This window comes from Cryptomeria japonica, chromosome 9, assembly GCF_030272615.1.
Source record: "Cryptomeria japonica chromosome 9, Sugi_1.0, whole genome shotgun sequence".
NCBI lineage: Eukaryota > Viridiplantae > Streptophyta > Pinopsida > Cupressales > Cupressaceae > Cryptomeria > Cryptomeria japonica.
The window spans coordinates 211832187-211852276 of record NC_081413.1 but is presented as its reverse complement, the minus strand read 5'-3'; positions in this window follow the sequence as shown (position 1 = coordinate 211852276).

Below are 20090 nucleotides of genomic sequence, written 5' to 3'. Positions count from 1 at the left end.
CTTCCCAAACGGCGGTGTTGCACTTGAACCCTGATCCCAACGCAATCTGCAGCACGCGCTCGCCAACCTTGAGCCGCCCTTTTGCATGCAAGTACGCCATTTCGTACCACACGCCGCTCGTCGACGTGTTGCCGAACCGAAACAGCGCCATGCGCGACGCCTCCAGGTCGTACTCATTCAGCTTCAGGCTTTTCCCGATTCCGCTGATGACGCCGCGAGCTCCCGGGTGGACGCAAAAATGCTGGAACGCCAGCTTGAAGTTGGGAACATAGGCCTCCACCTTCATCTTCAACAACTTTATGCACAGCCAATTGTAGGCGTAGTACAGCTGCTCGCGCAACGGAAGGACATTGGGGCCGAGCTTGGCTAAGTTGGTAGTCAAGGCCTTGGCAGCAATTGTGTGTAGAGAAGGGCGGAGACGGACCCCGTAGACGCCGTCATCATCTTCCGTCACAGATATGCAACCGTAGGCCTCGTCGTCGGCGGCCGCGTTGGTCCGAATTGAATGGAGAAGCCGCAATTTGGCTCGCGCGGCATCTGTCGGTTTGTTGGAGAGAAGCAAGGCGGCGCCGCCAACTCGCAAGAGGGAGTTGGTGAGCATGAAGCTTCTGTCTTTGCCGGGGTAGTTTACGTTGACGGTTGTGCTCTCGGTGGAGAGGATGAGAGCGTACGAGTCCGGATTTACGAGCAACAGATCTTTGGCCATGTTCACCGCCAAGACGCCGGCGCTGCAGCCCATGCCGGAAAGATTAAACGTCTTCACGCTCTCCTTCATCTTATAGTGGTTCGCTATAACGGCGGCGTGCGAGGGCGCCGCCGTGAAAGTGGACACCGTTACGATGAGTATATCGATGTCTTGCGGCGTGACACCCGTCCTGGCGAACAGCTCGTCCGCCGTTGCGAAGAAGGTCTCCTCCATCTCCACACGCGCTTCCTCCAATGTCGCCACCATTTCGTCGTTAAAAACGAAGCGCGGCAGCGAAGTCTCTTCCCCCAGACCGGAGCGAAGAAATATTTTCCACTGGAATTTGGAACGTTCTGGAATGATAGGCTCCGTGCTTGCGGAAAGGTAAAGGCTCATCTCCGTGTTAACTTGGCGCTCCGCCGGCGGTTTGTAGCAGGTGAAGTCGACAAGATAACATTCTCGTCGCCCTCGTTTGCCGATGATTTCAAGCAGCAGGCACCCCAGCGCTGCCGCCATAAATAGATGCGCCAGCACTGAGCTAATGCGGAGAAGCAGCAGTAGCAAGCATACAAAACCAACCCAAGGCTTCATATTGGCTTTCTGGTAAGAAGACGAATCCTGGTCGTCTTTAAGTACAAGAAGAGCCGGCTAAGTATTTACCCAACTGCGTACGATATAAATGCTAAATGGTCTCCGACTAGCTTATCGTTAAACGACCAAGTCTTCTTCTTAATAAAGACGTCAACGGCGACTAGCGAGCTATCGCTTCTTGTAATCATTCTTACGGCGAATCTGGGGCGAATCTCAATCCATGCAATAAGTAGTTTGGTGAAATGTAGTGACATTTTGACTAAAGAAATAAATAGCAATCACACCTTGGTGTGCAATGGGTACGGGTATGCCAAAAAGGTGTGGAAGGTCAATTCGATATTTTTTTCCTATTTGTTTGCATACATTTTTGTAATAAATGAGATCAATTGGTAGGTCTTGTGTAAAAATGATCTCAATGGAGAAGTCATAGCTTCAAATCAGCTATGTATCCACTTAGAGGGATCGAAATATGATTTGAATTAAACCTTGAATTAGGAAGATAATTAGGCTTCATTGCCAACAAACTCATGTTATGTTTGCAAGAGGGACATATATATAAAGGGAGAGATAGAAAGACAAAGTTAGAGATAGGAAGTGATATATAGAGTGATGAAGGGGGAGGAATAGGTCTAGGTGTTTAGATAGATAGAGATTAGAGAGATAGAGAGATAACAAGATAGACACAAAGGGAGTGATGGAAGAAGAACTATTGAGAGATGGAGATAGAGAGGCCCAGAGAGATATAGATATAGAGGTCTAGGAAGATGGAAAGGATGAGAGAGAGGGAGAGATACAGATTGATAGAGAGAAGGAAGATTATGGTCTATTGTTTGCATACATTTGTGTAGTTCATTAGGTGAATTGGTAGGCCATTTACCAAATGACATTGTCTGGGTAAAATAGGTCTCAATGAATAAGTGATGGCTATATATTAACTATGCGTTCACTTAGAAGGATCAAAACATGATAAAAATACATAGAGATATAGGGGTGGAAGAGTGTGGAAGAGATGGGTAAGGAGATAGCGATAGGGATATAGATGAAGATAAATGAAAAAAAAGATAAAGATGAAGATGGAGAGTGATATGGAGAGGAGAGGGAGAGAGGAGAGAGAGGAGAGGAGATAAGGATGCATATATATGAAAATAAATATATAGAGAGGGAAAGAGAGCGAGAGATAGAAGAAGAAATATGGAGAGAGCGGTAGAGAGATACAAAGAAATATATATGTAGAAGTATAGGAAGAGGTAGGAAGAGGTAGAAGGAGAGAGGGAGGGAGAGAGAAGTACATATATAGACATAGATGGATACATATAATAGAGATAGAGGGGGGAGAAGAAGATATAGTGAGAGAGGAAGAGGGAAACAAAGAGATAGAGACAGGAGGAGGGAGACAATGAGAGGGGAGATGGGGAGATCGAAAGGTAAAGATATAAGATGTGTGTGTGTGTGTGTGTGTGTGCGTGAGAGAGAGAGAGAGAGAGAGAGAGAGAGAGAGAGAGAGAGAGAGAGAGAGAGAGTTTCATTCTATAACTTTTAATTTAGATTTTGTAGTTTGAAATGTACTCTATTATATAAATTAAAATTCAAAATATAAATATTATACATTGATTAATATTTTAATAAGATAATAATTAAAATAAATGCAAAGTCAAAATATATAAAATTTGAAATACTAACAGAAATAATAAATAATAGACTTATTAAATTAATAAATAATAGAAAAATGTAAAAGTAATTTTTAAATTTATGATAACTGAAATATCGATATATATAAATTAAAGTAAAAATTTGAATAATTAAAGATTAAATTAATTCTAATAAAATTTAATTATTATTTGTAATTTTTTTTTTTAATAATGGAGGTCCAGCGAGCACAACAACCCAGCAAGGGCATGAAGCTCATGAGCTACCAGCCCAGCGAGGGTCTTTACAAAGTATTTTTTGCCACCCGATATAGGGGCACAAGCGAGCCAAGGATTGAGGGGTAACCATTCCGTCAAATTCTCCCGGGGCACGATCCTGACCTTATCCCTTATGATGTCGGAGCCTTGCACTCAGCAAGACTTGATCCCTGGTGGACTCATTTGGAGCCATTCAACTTCACCAGTAGACCAAGGGTCCATTGACAAACAATTTAAAAAACTCCAATTTAAATATAAATTTAAAATTACAATAAAAAAAAAATGCAAGTTAAAATATATTGAAATCTAAATATGAATAAAATAATAATTTTAAAAATTCATAGTTAATACTAAAAATATTAAATTATTCAATAATTTAAAATATATATTTTCATTGAAACATACTATCTAAATATGTATTAAAAAAATAAAGAATTTTCATTTAATATATATTAACATTAATTATTTATATAAATATATTATAATAATTAAAATAAATTTAAAAAGTATAAAAAATTTAATAATTTAAAAAAAAATTGAATATATAATTTTTTACTATTTGTACTATATATACATATACATAGTATAAATTAAATAAATTTAAAAAGTGTTTTAAAAAAATTCAAATAAAAAAGGTTTAAGTTTTTGTCGTTATTGAGCATGGTCTCTTATTAGTTCTTGCCCCGCAAGGAACTATTGGCAAGGCTTCACATTAAATAGTTAATAATCATATCTTTTGACAGCCAATAGCATGGCTTGTTTTGTGCTATGTCAAGACTATCCTAAGTCTAAATCCCAATTTGGTAGAGATATGTGCTTGGGTTTTAACCATTGTTTGCAAGGTGGGAGCATTGGCAGGCTATAGATGGCGGACGGATAGGCAATACAAAGGCCAAGGCAAGAGAATGCCCGGATATAGAGGAAGGGGGCAAAAACTAGATCTCGGTTAGCGTCTGTTGCACACAGTTGGCATTTACGACTGCACTTGTGCGACGTGGATGTGCAGAATGGTAGCTTTGGTGGGGTTTTGTCGAGAGGAACAAAGGCTATAGACAGATGGCTCTTAGGGTTTTCTTTTTGGGCATGCAGGCCAGAGGACCCGTTACTACACAGGTGGGAGATGACAATGAAACAATATTAATAAACGCATGATGCCTCATTTTTAATGTTTAGCTATCCTGGAGCACGACGTGGCCTTTTTAACTTCAGCTTTTCTTCAGCGAAATTTGCTCTGTTCTGGTATTTACGAAACCCCATTTAGCAAAATGTGCGTGTGGATTATTTTTCTTCTCTGTTCTAGTATTTGAAAAACCTGTTGAGCAAAACATGTGTATAGATTATTTTTCTCTTTGTAACTTGATGGGCATCTAGATTTGTAAGTTTAATACTCCCTCTTATCCCGTACAGACTAGAGCAGACTCCCGTACAGACTATGGCTTTATAGACTAGGGTTTCTATCTATTCATGAAAGAGGGCAAAGAACTCTGTGATAATTTCCAAAGGAATTCCTTTAGTCACTGGAATCTTAAGAAATGTGAAAACCCAAGAGACCAGACTCATGAAAGCAAAAAATCCAAAAACAGTCGGTGCTCCGAAAAGATTGTTGAGTACAGGGAAAGACAATGTCACAACTGTGGTGCAAAGGAACGTTGTTAGTGAACAAATTCCCAGGCATTCTCCTCTAACCTTTGTTGGAAAAATTTCAGAACATATAATATTTGGTACTGCACCAAATCCCATATTGAAGAAACTCAAAAATGGCATTATACACCCAATCAACACAACTGACTGAACAGCAATTGGTAGATGAACCACTCTTGCCAAACTCATTATCACCATTGTAAGGAATAATATTGGAGTAGTGTATATAAGTATAGACCTGCACCCATATAAATTTGGTTTTGATTTCAGAACAAGCAATTAAAGAAACAAAAAATGAATTCGGTTTCCAGTTTCAACTTTAGAACTCCCAATTAACAAGAATGAAAATTATGGTTTTGTCTCTGCACATACACTCCACTCAAAGCATTACAGATCAAAATTATAATTCAAACATTACTTCAAATTCACATGAATGGATATGCCTTGCTTAGCATTAAAATTACCTTCTTCCTGCACGGTCCATCAACCACATTCCTAGGAGGATAAAGAACAACATCGACATAGCACTCATTGCACTTGCCAGTAGTGTAGCATAGTTCTTATTAATATTTATCAAATTACTCAACACTTCATCAACCTTAGCATCCTTAAGTATAGAAGGTGTATAAAAGAGGACTGCGCTGATACTGCAGAACTGTACAAACCCAAATAAAAATTCATATCAGGGTTCTTGCCATATGATAAATATCAATCAACAACATTCAACAAAACCAAAAATATATAATTGAAAATTAAAGTTGCCTATTGTAGCATTTGAAGAGTCGTTCCAACCGTAAGACCTCTTTTCACTCTTAAATCACAAAAGTCAGACCATTGGATACCCTTTGTAGACATCTTTGATGGGTGCATAAATGCAGGTCCAACAACATTTTCTGATCATGGTCCATAATTATTTTGTGTCAAAGACAAGGCTGGCTCACCCACCAAAGAATAAACTTACATGGATTCACATCCTTCTAAACTAGGTAATGATTTTAATGATCTTATAGAAACTGGAGCTGAAGGGATTTGAGAGGCAGATCCACCATAAAGAAAAACTCTCTTTAAACTTGCACTCTGATTTGATTCAGACTGTTGCAATTGATATGCCACTTGCCAACCACCTCCCAATCCCATACTTTCCGGAAGAGAACCATTCATAGAAAATTTCATATGGCCACTGTTCTTACTAGAGGTTTTCACATTTCCAGCAGACTGCAAATTATTTAAAAATCGAGTACCCTAGTTCATTTTTCCTCTGCTTGATTTACGTTCAGCATAACTTGAGCTATTTTGTAGGGTTTTGATTGCAGAGACTCAAAACAAACAAGAAGCCCACAGTCAAGCTCATTCAGCAAAAGAAAATGCCACACTGAGCATAGTCAATGAAGCTGCAGAATTTCCTCATATTCGTTCCTTTGTCAATTCTTCTTGAATTCTCCAAAAACATTAAATGCTTAAAAACTTTGAGAACATTGTCTTCATTGTCACAGTTTTATTTCATTTTAATACGAATCTGGGTTGCACTTGGCACTTGCTCTTATTTATACTTCACTTTCTTTTCTTGATAGCTTTCAAACTTTAGTCTCATTTCAATCTCTGACATTCTCTTGTAGTACTAAAATTGTGTGTGATTACTTATACTTCCTTTCTTTTATTAAGAAAAAGATATCGTAAATTTGCATAAAATTGATGATTCAATGGAATTCTTTTTACTCTAGTTTCTATTATTATTTCATTTTGAATCCAAATTTCTAGAATTTTCTCCACATATAGTACATATAGAAGATGCAAATTTCTCTTACTATCTATTTCCATCCCCAAAAAAACTTTTGCAGATTCATAAAGGACACTGTGTTAGTAAAATTGTTTTGTTTTACATCAGTTACAAACATTGGAGGATTGACAATTAGTGATGGAATTGAAGTTACGAGTCCATTTTAGATAGGTACATGGGCAAAAAGTGTTGTAAAATATCACCTCCCAATCCCATACTTTAAGGAAGAGAACCATTCATAGAAAATTTCATATGGTCACTGTTCTTACTAGAGTTTTTCACATTTCCAGAAGACTGCAAATTATTTAAAAATCCAGTACCCTAGTTCATTTTTCCTCTGGTTGATTTACGTTCAACATAACTTGAGTTGTTTTGTAGGGTTTTGATTGCAGAGACTCAAAACAAACAAGAAGCCCACAGTCAAGCTGATTCATCAAAAGAAAATGCCACACTTTGCATAGTCAAATGAAACTGCAGAATTTCATCATATTCGTTCCTTTGTCAATTCTTCTTGAATTCTCCAAAAACATTAAGTGTTTAAAAACTTTGAGAACCTTGTCTTCATTGTCAAAGTTTTGTTTCATTTTAATACGAATCTGGGTTGCACTAGGCACTTGCTCTTATTTATACTTCGCTTTCTTTGCTTGATAGCTTTCAAACTTTATTCTCATTTTGATCTCTGACATTCTCTTGCAGTAATAAAACTGTGTGTGATTACCTATACTTCCTTTATTTTATTAAGAAAAAGATATCCTAAATTTGCATAAAATTGATGATTCAATGCAATTCTTTTTACACTAGTCTGTATTATTATTTCATTTTCAATCCAAATTTCCATAATTTTCTCCACATATAGTACAGATGGATGATGCAAATGTCTCTTACTGTCCATTTCCACCCCAAAAAAACCTTTTCCAGATTCATAAAGGACACTATGTTAGTAAAATTGTTTTGTTTTACATTAGTTACAAACATTGGAGGATTGACAATTAGTGATGGAATTGAAGTTATGAGTCCATTTTAGATAGGTACATGAGCAAAAAAAGGTGTAAAATATGTTGTGCTAATTGTGGAGGGTTCTGTAGGAGCTGTTTTTGGAATTAAAATTAGCTTTTATGTACTTGATTTATCAAAAGGTGCTGGAGCTAAATCTCTTCCTTTCTTCATATTTTCTTTCCTAGGCATGTTGTCCTCATGGAAATTGCACACCATGCATCGCAGCTCCCTCTATATAGTCATGTCTACATTAGTAAAACTGTAAAAAATAAATTGATTCCTGATGCCATTCGAATTGTGTAGCCCCCACAGTATATGCGAATTGATAAAGTTGATCTACTATCGATTGCTTGATATATATCTTTTCTTCTTTTGGGCTCCTCTTCTTTTATGACACACTACTCATTCATTAAATGTTTTCTTCTCTTGCTCTCTTTAATCTGTCTAGTTTCTTTCTTATGTTGTGTGTTCAACATATCTCATTTACAAGATTTCTGGATCGCAAAGCATATTGAGCATTGGTAGCATCTAATTGCACAACACATAAAGGGTAAGATAATTTTGCACTTCTGTTGTGCATTGTATAGTTGAAATAATGCCCTCAAATCTGGTTAGTTGCCTTGGCTATTTGAAGCTTTCTGGTTGTTTTAAAATTCTCTTTAATTTAGTTCATGTCCTTAGATTACTTTAAAAGAAACAACTTCAAGTCTCCATACCCACAACTATATATGCCAAACTACTTTGTTTCGCAGCAAAGATATTAATAAACTTTATGCAATATGCTTTACTGATCATCAAACGACTTTATTCTTGCCATTTTAAATCATGTCAATTTTGCTTGAATTCTCCAAAAACATTAAGTGTTTAAAAACTTTGAGAACCTTGTCTTCATCGTCACAGTTTTGTTTCATTTTAATACGAATCTGGGTTGTACTTGGCACTTGCTCTTATTTATACTTCACTTTCTTTGCTTATAGCTTTCAAACTTTATTCTCATTTTGATCTCTGACATTCTCTTGTAGTAATAAAATTGTGTGTGATTACCTATACTTCCTTTCTTTTATTAAGAAAAAGATATCCTAAATTTGCATAAAATTGATGATTCAATGCAATTCTTTTTACGCTAGTCTCTATTATTATTTCATTTTCAATCCAAATTTCTAGAATTTTCTCCACATATAGTATAGATAGAAGCTGCAAATGTCTCTTATTGTCTATTTCCACCCCAACAAAACCTTTTCCAATTTCATAAAGGACACTGTGTTAGTAAAATTGTTTTGTTTTACATCAGTTACAGATATTGGAGTATTGACAAATAGTTATGGAATTGAAGTTACGAGTCCATTTTAGATAGGTACATGAGAAGAATATGGTGTAGAATATGTCATGCTAATTGTGGAAGATTCTATAGGAGCTGTTTTTGGAATTAAAATCAGATTTTATATAATTGATTTATCTTCATAATTTCTTTCCTAGGCATGCTATCCTCACAGAAATTGCACACCATGCATTACAGCTCCCCGTGTATACTCATGTCTACCTTAGTAAACATGTAAAAAATAAATCGATTCCTTATGCGATTCGAACTGTGTGGCCCCCACAATATATGCGAATTGATAAAGTTCATCTACTATCGAATGCTTGATATATATGTTTTCTTTTTTTGGGCTCCTCTTCTTTTATGACACACTACTCATTCATTCATTGTTTTCTTCTCTTGCTCTCTTTAATGTGTCAAATTCCCAGGCATTCTCCTCTAACCTTTGTTGGAAAAATTTCAAAACATATAATATTTGGTACTGCACCAAATCCCATATTGAAGAAACTCAAAAATGGCATTATACACCCAATCAACACAACTGACTGAACAACACTTGGTAGATGAACCACTCTCTCCAAACTCATTATCACCATTGTAACGAATAATATTGGAGTAGTGTATAGAAGTATAGATTTGCAACCATATAAATTTGATTTTGATTTCAGAACAAGCAATTAAAGACACAAAAAATGAATTTTGTTTCCAGTTTCAACTTTAGAACTCCCAATTAACAAGAATGAAAATTATGGTTTTGTCTCTGCACATACACTCCACTCAAATAATTACAGAACAAAATTATAATTGAAAGATTACTTCAGATTCACATGAATGGATATGCCTTGCTTAGAATTAAAATTACCTTCTTCCTGCACGGTCCATCAACCACATTCCCAGGAGGATAAAGAACAACATCGATATAGCACTCATTGCACTTGCCAGTAGTGTAGCATAGTTCTTATTAATATTTATCAAATTACTTGGCACTTCATCAACCTTAGCATCCTTAAGTATAGTAGGTGTATAAAAGAGGACTGCGCTAATACCGCAAAACTGTACAAACCCAAATAAAAATTCATATCAGGGTTCTTGCCATATGATAAATATCAATCAACAACATTCAACAAAACAAAATATATATAATTGAAAATTAAACTTGCCTGCTGTAGCATTTGAAGAGTCATTCCAACCGTAAGACCTCTTTTCACTCTTACATCACAAAAGTCGGAACATTGGATACCCTTTGTAGACATCTTTGATGGGTACATAATTGCAGGTCCAACAACATTTTCTGATCATGGTCCATAATTATTTTGTGTCAAAGACAAGGCTGGCTCACCCACCAAAGCAGAAACTTGCATGGATTCATGTCCTTCTAAACCAAGTAATGATTTTAATGATCTTATAGAACCTACAGCTGAAGGGATGTGAGAGGCAGATCTAGCATAAAGAAAAACTCTCTTTAAACTTGCACTCTGATTTGAGTCAGACTGTTGCAATTGATATGCCACTTGCCAACCACCTCCCAATCCCATACTTTCAGGAATAGAACAATTCATAGAAAATTTCATATGGGCATTGTTCTTACTAGAGTTTTTCACATTTCCAGCAGACTCCAAATTATTTAAAAATCTAGTACCCCAGTTCATTTTTCATCTGGTTGATTTACATTCAGCATAACTTGAGTTATTTTGTAGGGTTTTGATTACAGAGACTCAAAACAAACAAGAAGCCCACAGTCAAGCTGATTCAGCAAAAGAAAATGCACCTTTGAGCATAGTCAAATGAAACTGCAAAATTTCCTCATATTTGTTCCTTTGTTAATTTTGATTGAATTCTCCAAAAACATTAAATGTTTAAAAACTTTGAGAACCTTGTCTTCATTGTGAAAGTTTTATTTCATTTTAATACGAATCTGGGTAGCACTTGGCACTTGCTCTTATTTATACTTCACTTTCTTTGCTTGATAGCTTTTAAACTTTATTCTCATTTTGATCTCTAACATTCTCTTGCAGTAATAAAATTGTGTGTGATTACCTATACCTCCTTTCTTTTATTAAGAAAAAGATATCCTAAATTTGCATAAAATTGATGATTCAATGCAATTCTTTTTACTCTAGTCTCTATTATTATTTCATTTTCAATCCAAATTTCTGTAATTTTCTCCACATATAGTACAGGTGGAAGATGCAAATGTCTCTTACTGTCTATTTCCACCCCCAAAAAAACTTTTCTTGATTCATAAAGGACAATATGTTAGTAAAATTGTTTTGTTTTACATCAGTTACAGACATTGGAGGATTGACAATTAGTGATGGAATTGAAGTTACGAGTCCATTTTAGATAGGTACATGAGCAAAAAATGGTGTAAAATATCACCTCCCAATCCCATAATTTCAGGAAGAGAACCATTCATAGAAAAATGGCCATTGTTCTTACTAGAGTTTTTCACATTTCTAGCAGACTGCAAATTATTTAAAAATCCAGTACCCTAGTTCATTTTTCCTCTAGGTGATTTACGTTTAGCATAACTTGAGTTATTTCGTAGGGTTTTGATTGCAAAGACTCAAAACAAACAAGAAGCCCACAATCAAGTTGATTCAGCAAAAGAAAATGCCACACTGAGCATAGTCAAATGATACTACATAATTTCCTCATATTTGTTCCTTTGTTAATTCTGCTTGAATTCTCCAAAACCATTAGATGTTTAAAAACTTTGAGAACCTTGTCTTCATTGTCAAAGTTTTGTTTCATTTTAATACGAATTTGGGTTGCACTTGGCACTTGCTCTTATTTATACTTCACTTTCTTTGCTTGATAGCTTTCAAACTTTATTCTCATTTCGATCTCTTACATTCTCTTCCAATAATAAAATTGTGTGTGATTACCTATACTTCCTTTCTTTTATTAAGAAAAAGATATCCTGAATTTGCATAAAATTGATGATTCAATGCAATTCTTTTTACTCTAGTCTCTATTATTATTTCATTTTCAATCCAAATTTCCATAATTTTCTCCACATATAGTACAGATATACGATGCAAATGTCTCTTACTGTCTATTTCCACCCCCAAAAAAACTTTTCCAGATTCATAACGGACATTGTGTTAGTAAAATTGTTTTTTTTTACATCAGTTGCAGACATTGGAGGATTGACAATTAGTGATGGAATTGAAGTTATGAGTCCATTTTAGATAGGTACATGAGAAAAAAATGGTGTAAAATATCACCTCCCAATCCCATAATTTCAGGAAGAGAACCATTCATAGAAAAATGGCCACTGTTGTTACTAGAGTTTTTCACATTTCCAGCAGATTGCAAATTATTTAAAAATCCAGTACCCCAGTTCATTTTTCCTCTAGTTGATTTATGTTCAGCATAACTTGAGTTATTTTGTAGGGTTTTTATTGCAAAGACTCAAAACAAACAAGACGCCGACAATCAAGCTGATTCAACAAAAGAAAATGCCACACTGAGCATAGTCAAATGAAACTGCAGAATTTCCTCATATTCTTTCCTTTGTCAATTCTGCTTGAATTCTATGAAAACATTAAGTGTTTAAAAACTTTGAGAACCTTGTCTTCATTGTCACAGTTTTGTTTCATTTTAATATGAATTTGGGTTGCACTTGGTACTTGCTCTTATTTATACTTCACTTACTTTGCTTGATAGCTTTCAAACTTTATTCTCATTTCGATCTCTGACATTCTCTTGCAGTAATAAAATTGTGTGTGATTACCTATACTTCCTTTCTTTTATTAAGAAAAAGATATCCTAAATTTGCATCAAATTGATGATTCAATGCAATTCTTTTTACTCTAGTCTCTATTATTATTTCATTTTCAATCCAAATTTCCAGAATTTTCTCCACATATAGTACATATAGAAGATGCAAATGTCTCTTACTGTCTATTTCCACCCCCAATAAACCTTTTCCAGATTCATAAAGGACACTATGTTAGTAAAATTGTTATGTTTTACATCAGTTACAAACATTGGAGGATTAACAATTAGTGATGGAATTGAAGTTACGAGTCCATTTTAGATAGGTACATGAGCAAAAAATGGTGTAAAATATGTTGTGCTAATTGTGGAAGATTTTGTAGGAGCTGTTTTTGGAATTAAAATCAGATTTTATATAATTGATTTATCAAAGGGTGCTGGAGCAAAATCTCTTCCTTTCTTCATATTTTCTTTCCTAGGCATGCTATCCTCACGGAAATTGCACACAATGCATCGCAGCTCCCTCTATATAGTCATGTCTACATTAGTAAAAATGTAAAGAATAGATCAATTCCTGATGCCATTCGAACTGTGTAGCCCCCACAATATATGCGAATTGATAAAGTTCATCTACTATCGAATGCTTGATATATATAGTTTCTTCTTTTGGGCTCCTCTTCTTTTATGACACACTACTCATTCATTGAATGTTTTCTTCCCTTAGTCTCTTTAATGTGTCAAATTCCCAGGCATTCTCCTCTAACCTTTGTTGGAAAAATGTCAGAACATATAATATTTGGTACTGCATCAAATCCCATATTGAAGAAACTCAAAAATGGCACTATACACCCAATCAACAAAACTGACTAAATAACACTTGGTAGATGAACCACTCTCGCCAAACTCATTATCACCATTGTAAGGAATAATATTGGAGTAGTGTATAGAAGTATAGACCTGGAACCATATAAATTTGGTTTTGATTTCAAAACAAGTAATTAAAGAAACAAAAAATGAATTCAGTTTCTAGTTTCAACTTCAGAACCAATTAACAAGAATGAAAATTATGGTTTTGTCTCTGCACATACACTCCACTCAAAGCATTATGGTTTTGTCTCTGCACATACACTCCACTCAAAGCATTACAGATCAAAATTATAATTCAAACATTACTTCAAATTCACATGAATGGATATGCCTTGCTTAGAATTAAAATTACCTTCTTCCTGCACGGTCCATCAACCACATTCCTAGGAGGATAAAGAACAACATCGACATAGCACTCATTGCACTTGCCAGTTGTGTAGCATAGTTTTTATTAATATTTATCAAATTACTCAGCACTTCATCAACCTTAGCATCCTTAAGTATAGAAGGTGTATAAAACAGGACTGCGCTGATACTGCAGAACTGTACAAACCCAAATAAAAATTCATATCAGGGTTCTTGCCATATGATAAATATCAATCAACAACATTCAATAAAACCAAAAATATATAATTGAAAATTAAAGTTGCCTATTGTAGCATTTGAAGAGTCATTCCAACCATAAGACCTCTTTTCACTTTGACATCACAAAAGTCAGACCATTGGATACCCTTTGTAGACATCTTTGATGGGTGCATAATTGCAGGTCCAACAACATTTTCTGATCATGGTCCATAATTATTTTGTGTCAAAGACAAGGCTGGCTCACCCACCAAAGAAGAAACTTACATGGATTCACATCCTTCTAAACTAGGTAATGATTTTAATGATCTTATAGAAACTGGAGCTGAAGGGATTTGAGAGGCAGATCCACCATAAAGAAAAACTCTCTTTAAACTTGCACTCTGATTTGATTCAGACTATTGCAATTGATATGCCACTTGCCAACCACCTCCCAATCCCATACTTTCTGGAAGAGAACCATTCATAGAAAATTTCATATGGCCAGTGTTCTTACTAGAGGTTTTCACATTTCCAGCAGACTGCAAATTATTTAAAAATCGAGTACCCTAGTTCATTTTTCCTCTGGTTGATTTACGTTCAGCATAACTTGAGCTATTTTGTAGGGTTTTGATTGCAGAGACTCAAAACAAACAAGAAGCCCACAGTCAAGCTCATTCAGCAAAAGAAAATGCCACACTGAGCATAGTCAATGAAACTGCAGAATTTCCTCATATTCATTCCTTTGTCAATTCTTCTTAAATTCTCCAAAAACTTTGAGAACCTTGTCTTCATTGTCACAGTTTTATTTCATTTTAATACGAATCTGGGTTGCACTTGGCACTTGCTCTTATTTATACTTCACTTTCTTTTCTTGATAGCTTTCAAACTTTAGTCTCATTTCAATCTCTGACATTCTCTTGTAGTACTAAAATTGTGTGTGATTACTTATACTTCCTTTCTTTTATTAAGAAAAAGATATCGTAAATTTGCATAAAATTGATGATTCAATGGAATTCTTTTTACTCTAGTTTCTATTATTATTTCATTTTGAATCCAAATTTCCAGAATTTTCTCCACATATAGTACATATAGAAGATGCAAATGTCTCTTACTATCTATTTCCATCCCCCAAAAATCTTTTCCAGATTCATAAAGGACACTGTGTTAGTAAAACTGTTTTGTTTTACATCACTTACAAACATTGGAGGATTAACAATTAGTGATGGAATTGAAGTTACGAGTCCATTTTAGATAGGTACATGGGCAAAAAGTGTTGTAAAATATCACCTCCCAATCCCATACTTTAAGGAGGAGAACCATTCATAGAAAATTTCATATGGCCACTGTTGTTACTAGAGTTTTTCACATTTCCAGAAGACTAAAAATTATTTAAAAATCCAGTACCCTCATTCATTTTTCCTCTGGTTGATTTACGTTCAACATAACTTGAGTTATTTTGTAGGGTTTTGATTGGGGAGACTCAAAACAAACAAGAAGCCCACAGTCAAGTTGATTCATCAAAAGAAAATGCCACACTCTGCATAGTCAAATGAAACTGCAGAATTTTGTCATATTCGTTCCTTTGACAATTCTTCTTGAATTCTCCAAAAACATTAAGTGTTTAAAAACTTTGAGAACCTTGTCTTCATTGTCAAAGTTTTGTTTCATTTTAATACGAATCTGGGTTGCACTAGGCACTTGCTCTTATTTATATTTCACTTTCTTTGCTTGATAGCCCTCACACTTTATTCTCATTTTGATCTTTGACATTCTCTTGCAGTAATAAAACTGTGTGTGATTACCTATACTTCCTTTATTTTATTAAGAAAAAGATATCCTAAATTTGCATAAAATTGATGATTCAATGCAATTCTTTTTACACTAGTCTCTATTATTATTTCATTTTCAATCCAAATTTCCATAATTTTCTCCACATATAGTACAGATGGATCATGCAAATGTCTCTTAGTGTCTATTTCCACCCCAAAAAAACCTTTTCCAGATTCATAAAGGACACTGTGTTAGTAAAATTGTTTTGTTTTACATTAGTTACAGACATTGGAGGATTGACAATTAGTGATGGAATTGAAGTTATGAGTCCATTTTAGATAGGTACATGAGCAAAAAAAGGTGTAAAATATGATGTGCTAATTGTGGAAGTTTCTGTAGGAGCTGTTTTTGGAATTAAAAATAGATTTTATTTACTTGATTTATCAAAAGGTGCTGGAGCTAAATCTCTTCCTTTCTTCATATTTTCTTTCCTAGGCATGTTGTCCTCGTGGAAATTGCACACCATGCATCGCAGCTCCCTCTATATAGTCATGTCTACATTAGTAAAAATGTAAAAAATAAATTGATTCCTGATGCCATTCGAACTGTGTAGCCCCCACGGTATATGCGAATTGATAAAGTTGATCTACTATCGATTGCTTGATATATATCTTTTCTTCTTTTGGGCTCCGCTTCTTTTATGACACACTACTCATTCATTAAATGTTTTCTTCTCTTTCTCTCTTTAATGTGTCTAGTTTCTTTCTTATGTTGTGTGTTCAACATATCTCATTTACAAGATTTTTGGATTGCAAAGCATATTAAGCATTGGTAGCATCTAATTACACAACACATAAAGGGTAAGATAATTTTGCACTTCTGTTGTGCATTGTACAGTTGAAATAATGCCCTCAAATCTGGTTAGTTGCCTTGGCTATTTGAAGCTTTCTGGTTGTTTTAAAATTCTCTTTAATTTAGTTCATGTCCTTAGATTACTTTAAAAGAAACAACTTCAAGTCTCCATACCCACAACTATATATGCCAAACTACTTTGTTTCGCAGCAAAGATATTAATAAACTTTATGCAATATGATTTACTGATCATCAAACGACTTTATTCTTGCCTTTTTAATTCATGTCAATTCTTCTTGAATTCTCCAAAAACATTAAGTGTTTAAAAACTTTGAGAACCTTGTCTTCATCGTCACAGTTTTGTTTCATTTTAATATGAATTTGGGTTGTACTTGGCACTTGCTCTTATTTATACTTCACTTTCTTTGCTTATAGCTTTCAAACTTTATTCTCATTTTGATCTCTGACATTCTCTTGCAGTAATAAAATTGTGTGTGATTACCTATACTTCCTTTCTTTTATTAAGAAAAAGATATCCTAAATTTGCATAAAATTGATGATTCAATGCAATTCTTTTTACGCTAGTCTCTGTTATTATTTCATTTTCAATCCAAATTTCTAGAATTTTCTGCACATATAGTACAGATAAAAGTTGCAAATGTCTCTTATTGTCTATTTCCACCCCAACAAAACCTTTTCCAATTTCATAAAGGACACTGTGTTAGTAAAATTGTTTTTTTTTACATCAGTTACAGATATTGGAGTATTGACAAATAGTTATGGAATTGAAGTTACGAGTCCATTTTAGATAGGTACATGAGAAGAATATGGTGTAGAATATGTCATGCTAATTGTGGAAGATTCTATAGGAGCTTTTTTTGGAATTAAAATCAGATTTTATATAATTGATTTATCTTCATAATTTCTTTCCTAGGCATGCTGTCCTCACAGAAATTGCACACCATGCATTACAGCTCCCTGTGTATAGTCATGTCTACCTTAGTAAAAATGTAAAAAATAAATCGATTCCTAATGCGATTCGAACTTTGTGGCCCCCACAATATATGCGAATTGATAAAGTTGATCTACTATCGAATGCTTGATATATATGTTTTCTTCTTTTGGGCTCCTCTTCTTATATGACACACTACGCATTCATTGATTGTTTTCTTCCCTTGCTCTCATTAATGTGTCAAATTCCCAGGCATTGTCCTCTAACCTTTGTTGGAAAAATTTCAAAACATATAATATTTGGTACTGCACCAAATCCCATATTGAAGAAACTCAAAAATGGCATTATACACCCAATCAACACAACTGACTGAACAACACTTGGTAGATGAACCACTCTCTCCAAACTCATTATCACCATTGTAATGAATAATATTGGAGTAGTGTATAGAAGTATAGACCTGCAACCATATAAATTTGATTTTGATTTCAGAACAAGCAATTAAAGACACAAAAAATGAATTCAGTTTCCAGTTTCAACTTTAGAACTCCCAATTAACAAGAATGAAAATTATGGTTTTGTCTCTGCACATACACTCCACTCAAATAATTACGGAACAAAATTATAATTCAAAGATTACTTCAGATTCACATGAATGGATATGCCTTGCTTAGAGTTAAAATTACCTTCTTCCTGCACGGTCCATCAACCACATTCCCAGGAGGATAAAGAACAACATTGATATAGCACTCATTGCACTTGCCAGTAGTGTAGCATAGTTCTGATTAATATTTATCAAATTACTTGGCACTTCATCAACCTTAGCATCCTTAAGTATAGTAGGTGTATAAAAGAGGACTGCGCTAATACCGCAGAACTGTACAAACCCAAATAAAAATTCATATCAGGGTTCTTGCCATATGATAAATATCAATCAACAACATTCAACAAAACAAAATATATATAATTGAAAATTAAACTTGCCTGCTGTAGCATTTGAAGAGTCATTCCAACCGTAAGACCTCTTTTCACTCTTACATCACAAAAGTCGGAACATTGGATACCCTTTGTAGACATCTTTGATGGGTACATAATTGCAGGTCCAACAACATTTTCTGATCATGGTCCATAATTATTTTGTGTCAAAGACAAGGCTGGCTCACCCACCAAAGCAGAAACTTGCATGGATTCACCTCCTTCTAAACCAAGTAATGATTTTAATGATCTTATAGAACCTACAGCTGAAGGGATGTGAGAGGCAGATCTAGCATAAAGAAAAACTCTCTTTAAACTTGCACTCTGATTTGAGTCAGACTATTGCAATTGATATGCCACTTGCCAACCACCTCCCAATCCCATACTTTCAGGAATAGAACAATTCATAGAAAATTTCATATGGGCATTGTTCTTACTAGAGTTTTTCACATTTCTAGCAGACTGCAAATTATTTAAAAATCCAGTACCCCAGTTCATTTTTCATCTGGTTGATTTACATTTAGCATAACTTGAGTTATTTTGTAGGGTTTTGATTGCAGAGACTCAAAACAAACAAGAAGCCCACAGTCAAGCTGATTCAGCAAAAGAAAATGCACCATTGAGCATAGTAAAATGAAACTGCAAAATTTCCTCATATTCGTTCCTTTGTTAATTTTGATTGAATTCTCCAAAAACATTAAATGTTTAAAAACTTTGAGAACCTTGTCTTCATTGTGAAAGTTTTGTTTCATTTTAATACGAATCTGGGTTGCACTTGGCACTTGCTCTTATTTATACTTCACTTTCTTTGCTTGATAGCTTTTAAACTTTATTCTCATTTTGATCTCTAACATTCTCTTGCAGTAATAAAATTGTGTGTGATTACCTATACCTCCTTTCTTTTATTAAGAAAAAGATATCCTAAATTTGCATAAAATTGATGATTCAATGCAATTCTTTTTACTCTAGTCTCTATTATTATTTCATTTTCAATCCAAATTTCTGTAATTTTCTCCACATATAGTACAGGTGGAAGATGCAAATGTCTCTTACTGTCTATTTCCACCCCCAAAAAAACTTTTCTTGATTCATAAAGGACAATATGTTAGTAAAATTGTTTTGTTTTACATCAGTTACAGACATTGGAGGATTGACAATTAGTGATGGAATTGAAGTTACGAGTCCATTTTAGATAGGTACATGAGCAAAAAATGGTGTAAAATATCACCTCCCAATCCCATAATTTCAGGAAGAGAACCATTCATAGAAAAATGGCCATTGTTGTTACTAGAGTTATTCACATTTCCAGCAGACTGCAAATTATTTAAAAATCTAGTACCCCAGTTCATTTTTCCTCTAGGTGATTTACGTTCAGCATAACTTGAGTTATTTCGTAGGGTTTTGATTGCAAAGACTCAAAACAAACAAGAAGCCCACAATCAAGTTCATTCAGTAAAAGAAAATGCCACACTGAG